At 42.4% G+C, this 20,707-nt stretch overlaps 1 long non-coding RNA gene across 1 annotated transcript; it reads right to left on the bottom strand.

Moving 5' to 3' along the window:
* Positions 1-2,444: 2,444 nt before the first annotated feature.
* LOC113602247 (uncharacterized) lies at positions 2,445-20,307 on the bottom strand. The gene is made up of 3 exons (XR_003423627.2): positions 19,797-20,307; positions 11,429-11,660; positions 2,445-10,489 (listed from the first exon to the last, which is right to left on the bottom strand). It is a non-coding gene; the product is annotated as an uncharacterized LOC113602247 (long non-coding RNA).
* Positions 20,308-20,707: the final 400 nt, after the last annotated feature.

Raw genomic sequence — 20,707 nt, 5'->3', positions numbered from 1 at the left:
CTATCATATATATGGTTAAATGATTTTTGACAAGGGTGCCAAGAACATGGAATGGGGAGAGTCTTTCAACAAACAGTCTTTTCAACAAACAGTGCTGAGAAAACTGGATATCCATGTGCAAAAGAAGGAAACTGGACCCTTATCTTACACAATACACAAAACTTAACTCAAAATGGATCAAAGACCTAAACATAAAAGCCTAACCTAAAGCTATTAGAAGAAAATATATACAGGAAAAAACCACAAGATGTTGGATTTGGCAATGATTTCTTGGATATGATGCCAAAAGCAGAGGCAACAGAGCAGAATAAATTTCACTTTATCAAAATGCACCAAAGGACACAATCAACAACATATAAAGGCAAATCATAGGATGGGAAAAAATATTTGCAAATCACGTATCTGATGAGGGGTTAATATCCACAGTATGTAAAGAATTCATACAACTCCAACAAAAAAATTAAAACCGAGAGAAGGGTCTGAATAGATTTCTCCAAAGAAGATACACTAATGAGCAACCTGCACATGAAACTATGGGAAATGCAAATCAAAACCACAATAAGATATCACCTTACAAACGGTCACTATCAAAATAATAAAAAATAAAAAGCAAGTGTTAGCAACGATATGAAGAAATTGGTACCTTTGTAACCTGCTGTTGAGAATGCAAAATGGTCAGCTGCTATGGAAAAGATATAGCAGTTCCTCAAAAGATTCAACACAGAATTGCCATATGATCCAGCAATTCCACTTCTGGATATATACCCAAAAGAACTGAAATCAAGATCTTGAAGAAATATTTGTGCATTCATGTTAATAGCATTATCCAGGGCTCAGTCAGTTGAGCCTCTGACTTCGGCTCAGGTCATGATCTCACGGCTCGTGAGTTTGAGCCCTGCATCAGGCTCTGTACCGACAGCTCAGAGCCTAGAACCTGCTTCATATTCTGGGTCTCCCTCTCTCTCTCTGCCCCTCTCCTGTTCATGCTGTCTTTCTCTGTCTCTCAAAAATAAATAAACATTAAAAAAAAATTTTAAATAGCAATATCCATAAGAGCCAAAAGACAGAGGCAACCCAAGTGTCCTTTGAAAGATGAATAAACAAAAGGATGCACAATGGGATATTATTTAGCCTGAAAAAGGAAAGGAATGTTGACACACAAAACAACACGGATGAACCTTGAGAATGTTAGGCTAAGCAAAATAAGCTAGGCACAAAATGACAAATACTGTACAATCCACTTATATGAGGTACCTAGAGGAGTCACATTCATAGAGATAGAAGTAGAAGGGTAGTTATCAGAGGATGGAGGGAGGGGAAATGGGAGTTGTTTGGTTGGGCACAGAGTTTCAGTTTTACAAAATGAAAAGAGTTCTGGAGATTGGTCACACAACAGTGTGAACGCACCTAACACTACTAAACTTGACACTTAAAAATGGCTAAGAGAGTAAGTTTTATGTTATGAGCGCTGTACCACAGTTTAAAAAAAAAATAATGCAATTGAGAAAACAACATGTTTTTAAAAGAATTATGCTATTGAGCTTTGCTTCCAAAATTCAATTCATCTTTTCTATCACAATGTTAGGCACATCAGTAACAGCCTTTACTTCCTGTCCCCTGAGAGCCAACTGAGGGACAGACATGAGAGTCCCACAAAAGGAGAACAAAAGATCAGCTCTGCTGCAGCTAAGAGCTGATTGAAGAGCATAGCTTCAGCTCTGTAACCAAAGGGGCTGGCCCGCCCTTCACCCCTAAATCAGAGCCCCACTGCCGAACAACCTCTGGCTTGCCCTGCTCTGTACTCCATGGGCAAGAGCAAGGGAGGTGGAATCCTGCAGACAGGTTGCCTCTGATCAGAGGGCGGGCAAGGCCTGAGCTCAGCATCTTCCACCACCGCCCCCCAGCTTCCCATCTCCATCCCCCAACCCGGAGAAGGGAGACAGGGGATATTTCAGGAGTGTAGATGTCCTTCCGCTTCGGCAGTGGGGAGCATGTCTTCTCCCCCGAAGAGCTACTAGGCAAACTAAAATCTGCCCCCACCCAATGTTTTCAAAGTTTTATACTGAATTACCCAAAGAGGGCTCCTCATCACCCCACCCTGACTACACCCATTTCCCTCCACAGGATCAGGAAAGGAGTCTTGGCACATAGCATGCAGTACATTTCTTAGAGGTCTCATTTGAAAATAGTTTCTCCAAGGGCGCCTGGGTGGCTCAGTTAAGTGTCTGACTTCAGCTCAAGTCATGATCTCACACTTTGTGGGTTCAAGCCCTGCACTGGGCTCTGTGCTGACGGCTCAGAGCCTGGAGCCTGCTTCGGATTCTGTGTCTCCCTCTCTCTCTGCCCCTCCCCCTCTTGTGCTCTGTGTCTCTGTCTCTCAAAAATAAACATTAAAAAACATTTTTTTAAAAACAGTTTCTCCAAAATATCAACATAACCTTGCTGTCAGTGGGGAGAGGCGTTTGTCGGTGGTGAGGTTTTCCTAATCCTCATGGATCATCTGTCAAGAAGGGACTTCGTTACCGTTGAAGCAGAAGGGCTTTACGCTGATAGAGAGCACAACCCAAGTGCCCCACATATTTGCTCCAGTGGGGGAAGGGACATGTGAAGGAAACTTCTGACCTGTTGGGACCTCCTGTGAAGGGTCAGGAATGAGGCCACGGGTGCTGGACCTCCTTCCAGCCCTCCCCCTTCTATACCTGGAGGCTGAGGGTAAGGGTCTGGGCCCATCTGCCTAAGCACACCAGAGCTTTGGGAGAAAAGCAACAAAAAACTCCCAACCCCTTCTCTTTGAAGCATGAAGTTAGTGAAACACACCAGATGGAGCAGAGTTGGCCTGAACAGGCCAACAGGCAGAAAAGGGGAACAAGATCCCTGAGAAAAAAGGTGGGGGGAGTCTAATAAAATGAGGCCCAGACTCTTTCCAGAGCTCTGAAGGGGAAAGCGGTTCTGGAAGCATCACTTGCCTAATGCTAGTTCCTCCTGCTAGCTCTCTCTGATGCAGACATGGGAGACGAAAGACAGGGTGATGCCAGAGCCCCAGCTTTCTTGCTGTGAGGTGCCCCTGAGTCTGCCTGATGAAGCATCCTCTCACATCTGGGCAGTCCACAGTTTGGACAATTTCAAGAGGCCCACTGCAGTGAACTTGAAAACAGGGAAACAGCCAGGTGGACTGATTCTTCAAACCAAAGCTCCAGGAAAAGGCCAAACATCTTACAATAAGCATAACTAAAAATTACTGCTGAAATCAATAGTTTTCCCACAACCCTTCAGATGCTTCAGAAAGATGTGCTGTCTTTTCCCGAGGCTTGGAGGTGCTCACACTCCCCTAAGAACTAGTGGGCCTGAGTCCTCGCAGTGGGGGCTCACACATGGGTCTCTAGATCAGAAATGCCAGGGGATTCTTCCGTGGCACGGCCTCCACCCCATCCTCTGCCATGGGGGCGGGGGGGGGGGGGACAGTTTGTGGACCTTCGCAAAGTAGAATCAGCAATCTCGTCGATAGGCCAGCCCATCAGTCTCTTCCCGCTCTCGCTTCAGAGTCCATGCTAATTCCTCCCATAGCAAATGGAGCATCCCCTCCGGAGTTGTGTGAGTGCAATCAGGAAGTAGGGCCTGCAGCAAACAGGGAGTAAAGACACTGGGCTCCTTGGCATGTTTGTGGGGCTTTAGGACCAGGAAGACTGGAGCCAGTTTCTGAAACTCAGCAAACACAGGGCTGGCTGCCAGCATGGGTCACAGGGCCGAGGAGTGGCTTTCTGAAGAGCTGAGTTCAGAATCGATTAAGCAGCAGGGCTATTTATTGACCACTTTAGATTCCATAGAAAGGGCAAAAAAAAAAAAAATCCACCACGAAAATGAAATCCTGTCAGTAGCCCCAATAGGCTTGCCCACCAACTAACGAGAACAAGGTAAATTTGAGCTCAATTTACTCAGATGGATAATAAAACTTTCAATTATGGTTGCATTATTTGTTGCTATATGGTTGAAAGATTAGGTGACAATATGCAAAAAATAGTTTCTTCATATTATAATATTTAGTAATGTCATTTTATTTTTTATATGTTTCATTAAATTGTTTTGTGGCTTTATTATCTACCCAGATGCACAGCCCAGAAATACAATTATTCAGATTTAGAAGCAATAAAATTTGGCATGCATTTTCTCGTATTCAGAATTCCTGCATGTTAAAAAGAAATTATAGCGTTCTTCCCACATTGCACTGCTCTGAGGCCCTCACAGACCCATTCATTAACCGAAGACATTACAGAAAGCACACCATTTAGGTTAAAGGGCCCTTCGGATAACAGATATGCATGCACGAAGCAAATATTTCAATGTAGCCCCGCCTTTTGATTATGACAATAATAGAGGCAAACGGATATGCGTTTGCTGTAATGTGCTGCTCGGTGATGGATCCATTGAGTGGTGAAAACTCTGATTGCAAAGCAGCACACAGAGAAAGCATTATGACAACAAAACCTATCTTTGTAACTATCAGGAAGTGGGAGTTTTACTACTTGGAGAAAAATGAAAGCTTCCTGGGGAATTGTATTTCAGAAGAGTTCTATAAGATGTGAATCCTGAACATATTTCAGCTGCCCATGGAGCAGTGGGTGTAGACAGGTTTGAGTTGAGGGATGGTGGCCCCTCTACCCAGAAACATTTCTTCCAAGTCACAATCCTAAGCCTCAGAACCCCGCACTAAAGTGCAGAGAAATACTTTGGAATATTTGTCTACCACTGGGACCCTAACACATGTTTAACAGATAGTTAGTGGAAATCATGGAAACCTAATGTAACCATTATAGAATATATCAAATGACTACGTCAAGCCTTTTTGGGAGGGAACAGTTGATAGCGCTAAATGAAGATGCCAAAGTGTGATCTTACACATGCAATATAGGAAAAGATAAAGTAAAAATTGGAAAAACACATTTGCCACACAGACCATCAAAAAGGATTCATGTGGAGAATATATAAAGAACTACTATAAATCTGTAAGAAAGGAGCAAAAAAAAAAATGATAGAAAGGGACAGAAGACACGAACGACCATCTCACAGAAGAGTAAATACATATGGCCAATAAACATTTGAGGAAATATCAAGGAAATGCATAATTAGATGCCTCTGATACCCATTTGATTGTCAGAATTTAAAAAAAAAAGATGCCATTATCAAGTGTTAGAAATTATATAGATACATAGGATTGTCAGGGGGAGAGTAAACTGGTAAAACCTTATTGGAAAAAAATTTGGCATTATCTCATCAAGTTAAGTAGTCACATGTCATATACCCTGCAACCCCCTAATTCCACTTCTAGGTATATACTCAAGAAACACTTGTACATATGTGCACCAGGAAGAATGTACAAAACTATTCATAGTAGTACTATTCTTGGAAGCAAAAATCTGGAAACATTCCAACTGGATAAGTAAATTCTAGAGTACTCCACAATGAAATATTGTGAGGCACTCAAAACTAATGAACTGTAGCTACACATAACAATATGGTTGACTCTTGGCAATATGATATTTTGGGGGGGAAAAAAGAGGTGGTTCCAGAAGACAACAGGCAATATGATTTCTTTTCTAAAAAATAAAAAATAACCAACCAAGCAACATAATCTTAGAAATGTACATATATAATAAAACTGTTTTAAAGGAGATGACAATCACAAGATTCAGAAAAGTGACTAGCTCACATTGGGGGAAGCAAGCAATGAGCTAGCAAAGACACACAGTTATGCCAGGATCTAGTTCCTATGGCACACATGTGCTCTTGGGCCAGAGATTGACCCAATTCTAAGCACTGAATATGCTATGTGATTACTTAGTGTTCAGGACCCTCTAATATGTATTTGTGTATTTGTGTGTGTGTGTGTGTGTGTGTGTGTGTGTGTGTATACATATATTTCATCTACACACTTACCAAGGAAACTAGTGTGTTGATTTTAAATGAGCAATTAAAAGTAAACTGTTATTGTTATGATGATGATCATGAAGCAACAAAACACACATCCTATGCTAAAAGTTTTAATCATCAAAAACAAAGGGGAGGGAGGAGGATACTATAAAGTAGGTAAGATGGAGAGAACAATAATGACCTGGCTCGTGTCACTTACTTATAGGGTGAAGGCTGCCATTGGAAAAAAAAAAAAAAAACCACAGAGCGTAAAGGAAGGCTTAAGTAAACAAGAAAGGACATTACTCAGTGGTGGGTTCCTCAATCTCACTGTGCCTCAGAGAGCACCTGGCAAGCTTAGAAAAAATACAGAAGTCTGGACCCCAACCTGTAAAATTCTCAACCTCTAAAATTCTCAATCCATTCAGGATATCAGGATGTTTAAATGATCCCCAGTGTTACTATGTGTCACCAAAGCTGAGAACCTCTAATCTTGTAGGGGAGACGTCAAGTTTGATATCAGCCTACCCAGGTGTTCTAGTTCCATGTCTCCCATTACCTAGAGAAGCTTTGCTCCAATAATTTTAGCTCCTTGAACTTCTATTTCCTCATCTCTAGAGTGGAGAGTGTCAAGGGCAAGGAGGAGGGGCAAGTGGACTCAAGACATCGAAAGAGCGTCAAATACTGATTTCATGACCCCTTCTATTTATGTGCTAGGCTAGAATAAGGGTAATCTCAGCAAAAGGAACTTCACTTGCTTCAATACAGGGAGCATGAAACTGTGCACAAGTTAGCAATTTCCTGGATGGATGACTGGATATTGCTAAAGGGGTGATTAATTAAAGAGGCACTATAGTCTAATGGTTAAAAGCAGGTGCTGGGAAACCTCCATTCAAGACAACTCAATGACTTTCATCTTTAACAACTCTCTCTGCTACAAAAAGTTAAAATTTTTAAAGAAAAAAAACCAATAAAACCAAAACCAATTGCTGTGGACCAGAAAAAGAACAGAAAATCAAGAGACTGAACAGACCCATGGATCTGCTGCACCCTGAGCTGGTAATCTTAGAGCTTGGCTTCCGTCGGTTAACGAAGAGAGATTATAGGAGACTGAAGTTAGATGGAAAAGCTAGGATCACTGCATGAAGCCAGGGCTAGGCAGAGCTCCCACATAAGCAAAAGGAGGCCCGGGAAAAATGGTAGCCTGCAACCAGGGGCAACAGGCTTGGAAGACATTAGACAGTGAAATCAGAGGGAGAAAAAAGTCATAGACTTTTGTGGCCAGAAAGTGAAGCTAGACAACCACAGACTGTGTGACTGGATGTGAGATCCCTCAATATCAACACAGAACAAGAACCTTAATGCATGCATCTATAGCTGGAGGCAACCATAAAATGTATACGAAAGAGAAGTTTTCTAGAAAAATATAAATGACCAAAATTGACTCAAGAAGAAATAGAAAGCTTGAATAAACTAATGCTAGAAAAAGTAGAATCAGTTATCAAAATCTCCTTCCCCCCAAAACACCAGATGCAAACAATTTTAAAGGTAACTTAGCAAATCTATAAGGAGCAGACAATGCATATCTTTTATAAAATATTTCAGAGAAAGGAAAAATAAGAGAAAGTTACCCATCTAATCTTCTAATACCAAAATGTGACAAAGGCAGCACAAGTAATCAAATTATAAACATTTTTGTGAACACAGATATAAAAATCCTAAATAAAATATAAACGAATAAATTTCATAAAAAATATAAAAATATTTCAAAAATACTTTTATCAAAGGAAGGTAAGGATGCTCTAATATAAAGGAGATATATCATATGACTTTCTCAATAGGCACATAAAAAGCTTTTATACTAGATGTCCTAGCCAACTAATAATATCAAGATTAAAGAATGAGATATAAAAAATGGAAAGGAAGATAAAAACCAACCTTATTTATGATAACGTATTTTTACATACAGAAAATATGAAGGTATTGATCAAGTATTAGAACAAATAAGAAAATTAAGCAATTCTCATGTACAAAAAGCAATCTTTAAAGAGCTAACAACATTCCTATATGCTAATGTGAAGAAATAATAGGAAAAATATCTCATTTACAACAGCAAGAAAAATGATGAACTCCTCAAGAATAAAAGTGAAAAAAATCTTCGTAAGAACTTTATAGAGAAATTTTCTAAAATGTTACTGGGAATCATGAAAGAAACTTCCACAAATGGAAAGCTATACTGTGTGCATGCCTGGGAAGCCTCGATTGTATAAAGGCTCAATTCCACCCCCAAATTAATATATTAATTCAATGCAATTACAATCCAAATTCTGACGGGGCTTTTTATGGAGCTACACAAGCTGATCCTAACATGCATGAGTAAGAAGTCCAAATTACCTAAGGACAAGCAGAAGAATGACATGAAGAGATGTGCCCTGCCCATATCGAGTTTTCTAACAAAGCAATAGTTTGGTGCTGGCACAGCCCCAGACCACAGAACAATGAGACAGAACACAGAGCAGAGAAGCCACTTTCATTCGGCACAGAGGAGAATGAGGGTGAATGAAGTGTCCTGGGGTAAGTCCTGCTCCATCTTGGAAGGATGAAAGTAGATCTCCACTTCACTGTATTCACAAACATTAAATTCCAGATAGGTGTGGGAAGAAACGCTCTAAAAAACTGAAAAAGGAGGCTATCTTGGTGATAACAAAGAAAAACATTTCAAAAATAGGACCCACCAATCACTAACCACGAAAAAATCCTAACAAGACTAAAAACCTCAACTGTAAACAGTTGATTACATTTAAATAAATGTAAACTTTCTGCTTGTTATCATAAATAAATTGCAATTCATATAATTAACATCCAGACTCTACAAAGAATTTCTACACACAAATTTTAAAAAGACAAATTTCCTACCTTTAAAAAATACCCTGAAATATAAAGCAAGTATGACAGAATATTAAGATCTAATAACATTGGGTGATAGGAACATGAGTGTCTATTGTGTTGTTCTCTAAAGTTTTCTGTGTGATTGAAATAGTTCAAAATAAATTTAAGTAAAAATAAAGGCAGTGCTTTAACACCAGACAGGCCTGCTATATTCAGGTTTACTTCCAACACTTAGCAGCAACCATAGATGAGACAGTTCAACCTTTCAGTTAAGGATCTCAGCTTCCTTATCTGGAAAACTGGAGTAGTAATTCTACTACTGGATTATTGGATAAATAATATTGGATAAGGGGCTTCATATAGGGCTTGGCAATTGCCAGTACTTAATAAGGCCAGTTATTTTCATGTTAATAATAATATACTTAATTATTATATGTTAATATACCATATTATATGTTATATGTATATTATATGCTAATATATCTTTCATGTTAATAATAATATACTTAATCCAATCATTTTTTTTCTCTCCTACACATAATATCCTTAAATCTACCACATGAAAACAAAAAGAAGAAAGATCAGTCATATTGAGCCTCTGACCTAACTGATGTAGCACATGCTTTTGAGCAGTATGTGACATGCATTTATTTGCAAGAAAGCTGGGCAGATCCAGGCCTGGATACAACCTAAAGTACGAAGTGTAATAAGTCCTGGTGTCCACATGTGCATCAGAGTTCCCTAGTATCTCCAAAGCATCCACCCCCTGCCTTGTCTGCTAACTTCCACTTAGGAGTTAACCAAGAACAAAGGAGTTTGTGAGTATTCCTCTGTGTTAAGACAGGATTCTTAGAAAAAAAAAATGTCCTTCAGACCCAAAGGACTGTATTAATAGCAGATTAGGTTCTACCCTAAGCTCCCTCAGGTCACACCGAGTAGAAATTTCTTGTAAGGCAGGACTGGAGCTGGGGTGCCTGGCTGCCTCAGTTAGAAGAGCGTGCGACTCTTGATCTTGGGATTGTGAATTTAAGCTCCATGTTGGGTGTACTGATCACTTAAATGAATAAATAAATAAAAACTATTTAAAAATTTGCTTAAAAAGATAGGACTGGAGCTGGAACTGTAAAAGTCATGTGCCCTGACTTCTGAGCCAACATTCTTGCATTTACGCGTGCGCGCACACACACACACAGAATTTTCTCACACAACCTCTGCTTTTACTCATGAGTAGAGCCATCTCGATTAGGCCAATCATTATAATTACATCCGGATACCCTGTTGTGGTCTGCAGGGTAAAAGTCTTGTCCCTGGAAGTGCACGTGGTCTCCCTTGAGAGGGACAAGCATCCCTAGAGTCAATTATCCAAAGAGGCGGCAGGTTCCCGAAAGGCAGGCCTCAGGCAGCGAAGAGAATTTTGTTTCTCTCAGAGCCGCATTTCATAGGCACCGTTCTTCAAGGAGTCAAGACGCCCGGGGTGCGCTCCTGGGTAACAGGTGCGGAAGTGATGCCCACCCCATGAAGATGAGCTGCAAGCGGGGATAAGGGGAATCCTTTCGCTGCTGAGGAGCAAGTCACAGTGCAGCATCCTCAGCATCCTCCCTGGGCTGGTTTCTTCTTGGCTTTCTTCCCAAGGCCTCAGTAAAGTATCACTGGAGAAGGCCAGCACTGCCCACACTTGACTTGTTAATGTGCATTTCTGTGTGAGAATTAATAGTAGGTCCTCCAATAAGAGCTAATTTTTATGTTTTTAAACTCATAAAAGAAGAACAGGAGTATAAAGAATGTTTAAGCAGAATTACATGTCTTCTTGTGATTCATGCCTACAAGTTCTCACCAAACACCTCTTCCCCAATGGAGAGGCTTTTCCCTCTCTTACCAACCAGATCAGGTAGTTAGGTCTTTCTGTGTAACAAACCATTCCAAAACTTAGTGATGGGAAACAACAACCATTTAGTATTAACTCATGATTATGTGGGTGGGCAATCTTGACTGGGCTGGGCTCAGCAGGCCAGTTCTCCTGCCAGCCTCCCCCGTGCTCACTCCTATGGCTGCAGAGAGCTCACAACTGGGATGGGGGCCACTTGGCGTAGGACGGCTCCATTCATGTGACTGGCAGTTGGTGGTGGCTATCATCTGGGGTGGCAGGTGTCACTGGGCCACATGTCTCTAGAAGGCTTGCCCCAGTTCATTGACCTTGTGTTGGTTAAGGGCTTCCAAGAGCAGCAGGAGAAGACAACTTCAATGTACATGTGCCTTTAAGATCTCTGTTTGTGTCACATTTGGTAATATTCCATTGACTAAAACAAAAGCACATGGCCAAGTCCAGAGTCAGTTTAACAGGGCCCTACCCAAGGGTGTAAAGGGAATTATCATGACCATGTTGTCAATCAGCCTTAAACAGCCTGGATCTTAATCCATAAGACAGGAAAGAATTTTCCTTAGACACATAACATACCCACACACATTCACACACTCACAGCCACACATGCATCTTGCATATTCTCACAGTAATATACACATACATACATATCACAGCCACACATGCCCCAGACATGTGGACACATCCCCATAAGAGAGAGTAACATGGACATACACATAAAACTACTCATGTGAATAGGTATAAAAGTCAACTTACAAGGCAAGGTTTTTGCTGTACATACTCTGCTTCATTTTAACTCCCAGCTTTTCCTTGAGAAAATCTGCCACGGCAAATTCTTGAGGAAGAATCTGCTGCTACAACCCATCCTTTGATATGAAGGGTTAAGCGATTAAAGATGACCTAGCCTGCCAGCTGCAGGCCCGACTCTGTGGTCTGATTTCTCAAGATGATACAGCTCACTTCCCAGCGGTGATTGCAAGATTTAAATCTAAGTCAGGAGAGAGAAAAATGCAATTCTTAGTACGATGTTAGTTAGAGCACAGCTAGAGACAGCATAACCAATGAACAGACAAGAGTTTTATAGAACTGTTTAACCATCTTACTAGATAGGAAACAAGGAGATGAATTTTCATAGAGTTTCAGAGCTGCAGGGCTTTAGGAGGTTCCCTGACCTGGCTCCCGGAGTATCCAAAATGGATGTGTGATGTTCTAGAAAAGATATAACTTTTTAAGTAAAGATCTCCTCATTTTCTACTGAAAGCATATGACTCTCTTCTATGTTTTCACATCTCCATGCATATATTATCAACAATTTATAATTAATAAGTGTTTACACTCATAAATTTTTAAGTGACAATATTATTGAAAAAATACGTTAAAAATAGGATTCCATATATTTTCATTTCTCTCAAGTTTCTTATGCCAGAGCGGGGTGGGGGGATTATTTTTCCCTATACAGGCAAAATTTCTAGAGAATTTATATCTGAAGAGCCAAACAGGGTTTCAAATATAGAACACTCTTGTAAGCTCTCCATATCTCCCTATAGATTCCCAGCCCAGGACTGAATCTGTATATCCAGCCCCCAACTCCACCATCTGAACTTCCTTTTTTTTTTTTTAAAGCTTACCCCCTGCATACTGCTTCCATGATCCAGCCAAGCACAGCCCTGCCCTCTCCCCTGCTCAAGCCTACTGGCTGCTGGATCACACCCAGTGTGTGGGTGTGTTCGGGCTGCTATAACAAAAATATCATAAACTGGGTGCGTAAACAACAAACATTCATTTCCCACAGTTCTGGAGACTGGAAGTCCAAGATCAAAGTGCCAGCAGATTCCGAGTCCGGTGCGGCCCTACCTCCTGGCTCATAGGTAGTCATCTTCTCACTGACATGGTAGAAAGGGCAAGGGATCTCTCTTAATCACCTTCATGAGGGCTCCACCTTCAGAACCTACTCCCTTCCCAAAGTCCCCGCCTCCTAACACTATCACATTGGGAGTCAGGATTTCAATATATGAATTTGGGGGGAGGGGGGGACATAAAATTCAGTCCATAACCCCCATACTTAGAAACACAGTGGAGAAACTGCAGAAGCTTGCAATGGAGGAGTGGGGGGGGGGGGGTAGTAAAAGCAGCTGCTTCAGGTTCAGAAAGCTGGTTATGATAAACTAAGACAATAGTTTTGAGGTACACTACCAATAACCAGTCAACGTAGGAGAGACCCACCGATGCTGTTCCCCTCAGGCCTGCAAACCCAATCGCCTAGAGACCCAGGCAGGTGGGCGGTAAGGTGTACCTGCAGGGTGATGTCCTGTCTGCTCGGCCCTAGGAACAAGGGCCCAATGTGCCCAGAACTTCTGAAGTCTCTTTTTAAATCTTAGCAACTAATTAAAATTATAAGTCTGTCTGCAAGCAAGTACACTAATTAATTAATTAAGCAAGCAAGCAAAAACAGTCAATTTTTCAAAGTCCATACCCTGATCTTAACAATCCCAGTAAAACAGTGGCACCTGGGTGGCTGAGTCGGTTGTGTCAGACTTCAGCTCATGATCTCACAGTTCCGGGGTTCGAGCCCAAGCCCGGCGTCTGGCTGTGCTGACAGCTCACAGCCTGGAGCCTGCTTAGATTCTGTTGTCTCCCTCTCTCTGTGCCCTTCCCCCACTCGCACACATACACACTCTCTAAAAATAAACATATAAAAAAAAAAATCCCAGTAAAACAGGAAAGGACAGGACTGCTCCTCAAATCCCATTATCCAAAGATATCCTTGATCTGATTCAAAACGCAAGTCCTTTCTCGGGGTCCTCATCCTGCCCTCCAGGGCTGAGGACAGCCTTTCGCTCCGCAGCTGGGGTAAGCAGCTCTACCCCAGCACAGTGCGACGACGTTTAGGAACAAACGCGTACTTCCCAAATTAAACCCAAGTTAAACCTTGCCCTGGTTTAGACTTCCAGGTCCTCTGCGGCACCTCTAAGTTCAGGTTCATTCATACCTGATTTTAAAAGTGATGGACCAAAAGCCACCAACCTCCTGACTGCAGTATCTCAACCATCCCCACCACCCACGAGCCTCTTCGGCCTGGAGAAGCCCCTGCGACGTAACTTTCCCCAAGGCGCGCGCACGCGCACGCACGCACTGACACACGTGCGCGCACGCACACATGCGCTCTGGGAAAGGGCTACGCTATGAGGAAAAGGTACGTTCCGCTTTAACAATATCCTAACCATAGAACTACCCCAGGATTTTTTTCAGAAGCTTTTAAAAACGAGCACAACCCACTCATCAAACGATCGATGAAAACGGGAATAGTAAAGCCGGTGATAAGTGAAGTTTAAATTTGACGAGGCAGCACTGCTCACTCAAATGGTGAGTGGGGAGCCTACCCCCACTCAGCCGCGGCCCTCCTATCCAGGAGCGCAGGTGGCGTCACATTGCCTCAAGTCACTGGCCTGCAGTCCTGTGCACCAGTGAGCAGTTGGTCATGCCCATTTGACAGAGGAGAGAACAGAGGTCCAGAGAGATCATAAAGGATTTGTGCTAGAGGCAAAAAGAAACAGACTCCTCTCCCACATCTGGAATGGCATTCCCCGCCTCCCTGCCTGTCCAAACCTCCTATCCCCCCAGCACTGTTATGGGGCTGGAAGCTGTATCCCAAGCATCCAAATGCAGGATCCAGGTCTTCTATTCTCCCATCTGCACCCGGAACCTAGCACGGGACAGACTGCACAGTAGGCGCTCTGGAATAGAGGTTGTGGTCACACATACAGAAAAGCCTCTCGAGTTCTGCCAAATACAATATCAGAGTCAGGGCAGCCAAGAGAGGCTGCCAGGAAGGGGACGGTGGGGTTCTGGAGGTCAGAATGCAGCAAATGCCTGCCCAGCACTCCTTGAGCTCAAAGGCTGGGATTTCATATCTGATTCTCTGCATCAGAATGATTGTTTTAAAGGGCCAAAAACATCAACAGAACACGGAACAAAAAAGATCAGCCCACTGTTAAGCCATGCTAGCTGACTACCACTCCTGCAGCCTGTCCTATGAGGCAAGGCTGTCTCCAAGAAGGCAAAAAATACGAAGTCCCCACCATTGGGAAGCTGATGATGAGTGTGGGAAGCCAGTGGGTTCCTAGACATGAATTAACCGTGAGGTTCCCATCTGAGTTCTCAGCCCCTTAAGTGCTCTTGGGGCACCCAGTTCAGATCTCTGAAAAGATGTGAGGGCACAAAAAGTCGAGAGGACTTTCACAGGAGGTTTGAACCTGGGTCTTGGACCAAAAAATGAGCAGATTGTGATGGAATACATGGTGAGGTAAAGGGGGCCATCGCAGCCAGACGCAAGAACCACAGGCTCAAAGGAGTGCAGTTGGAAATGAGACATCAGACACACCTGACCAGGAAATGGGGTCTGAATTGGGAAAAAGAGAAATGATACTAGAGGGTCAGCAGTTCACATCCATGGCCCTTCGATACTGAGGAAGAAGCTGAACTCTTTATTCACTTGGCAGGGAAAACAATATCCATGATTCCCAGCCTTTGGCGTTTAGCAGAAGTGGAAACAAACATATGCAAGGTGGGGAACCAAACAAACAAACAAACCAAGAACTATCCCTAGACCCAGAGGGTACCAAGGCCTAGTGTTGGACCCGAGGCACTTGCAAATGGTCTCAGGACAGGGCCAGTCTGTCCCACAGTCACCAGGGCAGTTCTGGAAGCCAGCAGGGTGTTCATGCCAGCACTTGCCTCCCACACACATACTCTTCAAGCACTTCTCAGATGGCCTTGCTGGAGCCACCTCCCACCATCACCCTGCAGTACTGCTGGGAGCACTTATTAGGAGCACCTGGACCCTCAGAGACTCTCAGCCTGAGGACAGGCTGCCCAGGTGCACTCGGGACAGCTGTTTAATAACCCATCTGTTAAACCTCTGCCAAGGGTAGGAAATACGGCTGTAGGTGATACCCTGGGCTGATGAAGCCGGAAACAGTTTGACACTAAATACCCCTCTCCAGAGTATAAAAGAAAATTAAGACATTGAATATAAATCTGGCAAAATAAGTTATTCATTTTTCATTTCAGCTTCATAACAGGAAATATAATACATAGCTTGATATTAAAGACTCATTGTAGGAGAAAGTGGTGATGCTCTGGGAGTGATTGGAGAAGCACCTGGATAGCCCATTAAAAGGCTTCCCAGTTTACCTGCCCCAGTGCTTTTTTTCCATTTTTCCACTATTAGACCCTTACTGATACACAAATGCCCCATTAGGAACTCCACAATCTTTTTTTTTTTAAGGATTAGTATAGTTTCTTCTATTTTTTATTGAAATATATTTGACATATAACATTGTATAAATTTAGGGTGTACAACCTGTTGATTCGATACATTTACATACCATAATATGATTGCCGTTGAATGATAGTAGCACCTCTTTCACACCACAAAATTACTTCTTTTTTGTGGTAGGAATAATTAATATCTAGTCTTTTAGCAAGCTTGTTGATTATAATACAATATTGCTGTTTATACTCACATACTGTGCATTAGATCTCCAGGACTTATCTATCTTCTAGCTGCAAATTTACACCCTTAAACATCTCTCCTATTCTCCCACTCCCTACTCCTTAACAAACACAATTTTCCTCTCTGTTTTTCACCAGTCTGGCTTCTTTAGACTCCACAAGTAAGTAATATCCTATAGTATTTGCCTCTCTGACTTATCTCACTTAGTATAATGTCTTCAAGGTCTATACACATTGTCACAAAGGGCAGGATTTCCTTCTTTCTCATGACTGAATAATATTCCATTGTATATTGTATGCCACACCTTTTTTTAAATGTTTATTTATTTATTTTGAGAGAGCGTGCACTCACTTGCACAGGGGATGGGAAGAGAGAGGGAGAAAGAATCCCAAGCAGGTTCCACACCATCAGTGCAGACCCCTATGTGAGGCTCGATCTCACAAACCATGGATCATGACCTGAGCCAAAATCAAAAGCTGGATGCTTAACCAACTGAGCCATCCAGGTGCCCCACCACACCTTTATCCATTCATCTGTTAATGGACACTTAGGTTATTTCTGTATCTTGGCTATTGTGAACAATGCTGTAGTAAAAATGGGAGTGCAGATATCTCTTTGAAATCCTGTTTTTACTTCCTTTGGGTAGTAGAAGTGGAACTAGAAGTGGATCTGCCAGATCACGTGGTAGTTCTATTTCTAAGTTTTTGAGGAACTTCCATATTGGTTTTCCATAATGGCTGCACCAATCTACATTCCCAACCAACAGTGTACAAAGCTCACTTTTTTCCACATCCTCACCAATACTTGTTATCTCCTGTCCACTTGATGAGGAACTCCACAGTCTGGTTTTACCAGGCTACTTGGGGTTTCCCCAACATGGCACACTCCCCAGATCACCAATCCTCCCTGCTGGCCAGAACACCTCCCTACCTTGTCTGCCATGTGGACTTCTGCACCTTGACTCAGCTCAAACATAGCCTGAGCTATTCCCACAGCACTGCATCCATCCTTCTTTATCACCAGCTTCATTGTTCTGTGATTTTCTATGTAGATGTCTGTGCCTCCCTTCCCCCCACACGAAGTCTCTGAGGACAGAGGTGAAGTCTTATTTTGTATTCCAGGTCTTTACTGGGTGCACCTAATAAATGAGTCCTAAAGGGAAATGCTGGCACCTTTGTCACTTTCTGGTATTTCTCCTATGCCAGTTTGTCAAAAAAAAAAAAAAAAAAAAAAAAAAAAGGCAGGATTTGATGCAGGGGAATATCAGGAACCAGACAGAAAGTCATGCCTTGGGGGAACATATGTGGTTCTTTATCTCATCAGTGAGGTAGGTGGCCAGATATAGGATAAATTGGTAAGGACTTAGGAAATGTAGAATACCCACATAGAAAGACCCTCCCAACCTGACCAGTGATGCCCAAAAGAGTAATAAGAGTTACAGTGAGGTAGAATCTTCTCATATTGACTGTCTGTCTGAGGCTTTCTGTGGCCTGGTGCCCACACTAATCATCTTACACATCTGATCTCACTTAATCCATACAACAAAACTGTTCACTTAATCCATACAACAAAACTGGGAGGTAGGTTATGCTCATCCTGACCCTGCAGGTAGGGACCCTGAGACTCAGAGCAGACAAGTAACTTGCTGACAGTCATGCAGCTGGCCACTGGAAGAGTCAGGACTCAAACCCGCTTGTCTACCTACCCCAATGCTCTTACTCTCAACTGTGCTGTCAAACAAGAAATCATGCTGGATCTGCAGGTCCCATTTGGTTGGTAAACTTGTTTATATACATTCACACTATCTTCCTCAAATCCTTTTGGACCATAGGAAGGCATTAAATAACTAATTATAAATCAATTGGGGTCTTAATAAATGAGCATCCACATGTACATGCCTAAAGTCAACTCTCCCCTCAAGCGAGAGCCTCTCTGTGGGATGAGAGGTGCAGGTGTCAGACTCCTGAAGGAGGTGGTGCTATGGGACAGGAGAGAGGGTAACAGGAGAGGGAGAGGAAAGGAGAGGAGGAGAGGCTGCATGGATGAGTTGCCCATGAAGGCAGAATCTGCAGATTTTTTCCTCACAAAGCCCCTTTGCCACAGCCACTATTGCTCACGATCCTGCTTACTCACACCCAATCATCTGAAATTGCCTCATAAGGATTCCCCTGCTCCCAGTCTTTTCTACCCCAACACAGCCCTCTTATGAATGCAGCCTAAGCTCAATGAAGCCCAGCTCAGACCTGCTCTGATGCATCTGGGGACTCCTATTGCCTTCTGACTGAAGTGTAAAATTCTCAGCTCAACTCAAGGACTTCTGTACTCAGCCTCCAACCAGAGCCATCCCAGTTACTGGCTCAGATACCCCAGGCTTCAGCTTCAGGCCCAGAACATGACTCACTGCATCCCAAATGAGCCTTGCTCTCCTTGTTCTACTGTTTCTCACTCTTTCCTCCTCCTGGAACACCACAGTCTTCTCTCAGGCTGCCAACACACATTTGCAGAGCACCTACTAGAAATTAGGCATTGTCCTGGCATGTAAGAATAGATTTCTCCTTCAAAACTTGGTGTAAATGCTGACTTCAGCATGAATGTTCATCATTCTGATGAAAAGTAACCCCATCCTTCTCTATGTACTCAAATATTTACAACATTTGGTCTTGAGCCACAGGCATGTACCTGCCTCCCCAGCCCTGTAATCTCCTTGGGGCAGAGAGTATAGCACTGATGGCAGGAAGCTCCATTGTTGACCATGGTGAGCCTCAATCCAAGCTGTATTGGACTGATGGACAGTTCCAGAGTTTCTGGATCATCATTTCCCATTGGCATGGAAGTCACACAAATATTGTATGTTATTGAAACCATCATCAAAATACCAAGGAATGACTTCTCTAAAGGATCTACATATTTCAAAGATAATGGAAATCACACAGTGGCCTGGATAATTTTGATTTACCAGACATTTCTCTTATTATGTATCCACACAACTAAACAAACTATGTGAATCCATAACACTTCATGCTATCAGACAGAGATGCTATGCAAGTCATGATACCGTGGACTGAAAATATACGTGCATTCCCTCTTGGGCTTAACTTCTAACCTCTAATGTTAAAAATAAAAGTGGATGTCAGCCTTGGGACCCATTCATTCCATCACCCAGTTGGAAACCATTTATTAAACACCCACTGTATCAAGTCCTGTAGTTGCGCTATGAAGTAAATGGACATAGTTTCTCCCTCCAAGTGTTTCTGTTCTGGTAAGGAATACAAGCCTTACTCAGATGAAGGAACCAAACTAAGCAATGCCCAGGAAAGAGCCAGGTAATGTAAAATTTTAATATGAAGGCTAAGGAAAAATCAAAGTAAAAGAAAAATCTGAACAAATTGAGGGTAATCATGAAAGATGCATTTGAACCATATTACTTTCTCAGTAGAGACTTACAATGAACCTCAGTAAACCCTGTATTAGCCATCTTAGAGTGTCAGGTCCAGATGGTTTTAGGGGACGGAGGAGCTCCAGTGTGTAAAGGAATCTAATCCTTTAGGTCTCTCATTTATTCATTAATTCCCTTATTTATTATTCAACAAATATTTGTTGAGTGCTTACCATGTGTCAGGTAATATAGTGGTGAATGAGGGGGACACGGTTCTTATAAACTCGCAGAGTTTGGAAGGCACTACAGGAGAGTGTCTTTTTTATATTGGAACTCCATGCCTTCAAATGTAGGTTGATATTCAAGTGAGTTGAATTCCTAGGCATGGAACGAATGATGATCAGGATGGAGGGGTGGTGTTTCCAGAAGCAGGATGCACATCAGGAAGAAACCTTGCTGAGAATAAATACCAGTCACAATTTATAGCATTTCAAGGTTTAAAGGTTTAAGATGGAGGTTTGGTGGGGCAGCCATGGAGAAGAAGAAAAAAAAGGAGCTTCTGCCCAAGAAAGGGAGGCCACAGAGGGTACTGCACCAGGGTCAGGCCCCACCCACAAGCTGAGACTTGGCATTGCTGACATGGATGGAAGAGCCAAGAAGTGAAAAAAACAATGAAACGGGGCTGCCATCAATGAGGAAGCATCGTGCAATGCCAGCACTTGATTTGGAAAGTATTCATAGGCTTTCTTGGCTAGGATATTTAAGACAAAAATAGAAATATTCTCATCAATGATTTATAAGATTGCTTTAGAAAGATGGGGCAGAACCCAGTATCACAAAGAGTAGCAAAGCAGCCTCCTAACTTGTCACTGGGCTGGAGAGCATGGGCCAGGGGAGAGAGCTGTGAAGGTTGCTCCTTGCTCCTATCACAGAAATTAGAGCCGGAAAAAGCTGTCAATTTAGCTGGTCTGAAACTCAGAAATCCAACCACTTTTTGGACACTTTCAGCTGCAATTTTATTCTTCTCTGGGGTAGAAGCCTCCAGATGTGATATCTTAAAATTGCATATGCATTGTAGAGAATAACAATAATATTAACAAGTCAGCAGCCAATCAGGTAGGAATGTTATTCTAAACAGAGAGCA

The sequence above is a fragment of the Acinonyx jubatus genome, chromosome D3 (assembly GCF_027475565.1).
Source record: "Acinonyx jubatus isolate Ajub_Pintada_27869175 chromosome D3, VMU_Ajub_asm_v1.0, whole genome shotgun sequence".
NCBI lineage: Eukaryota > Metazoa > Chordata > Mammalia > Carnivora > Felidae > Acinonyx > Acinonyx jubatus.
This window is presented reverse-complemented; position numbering and strand designations above follow the sequence as displayed.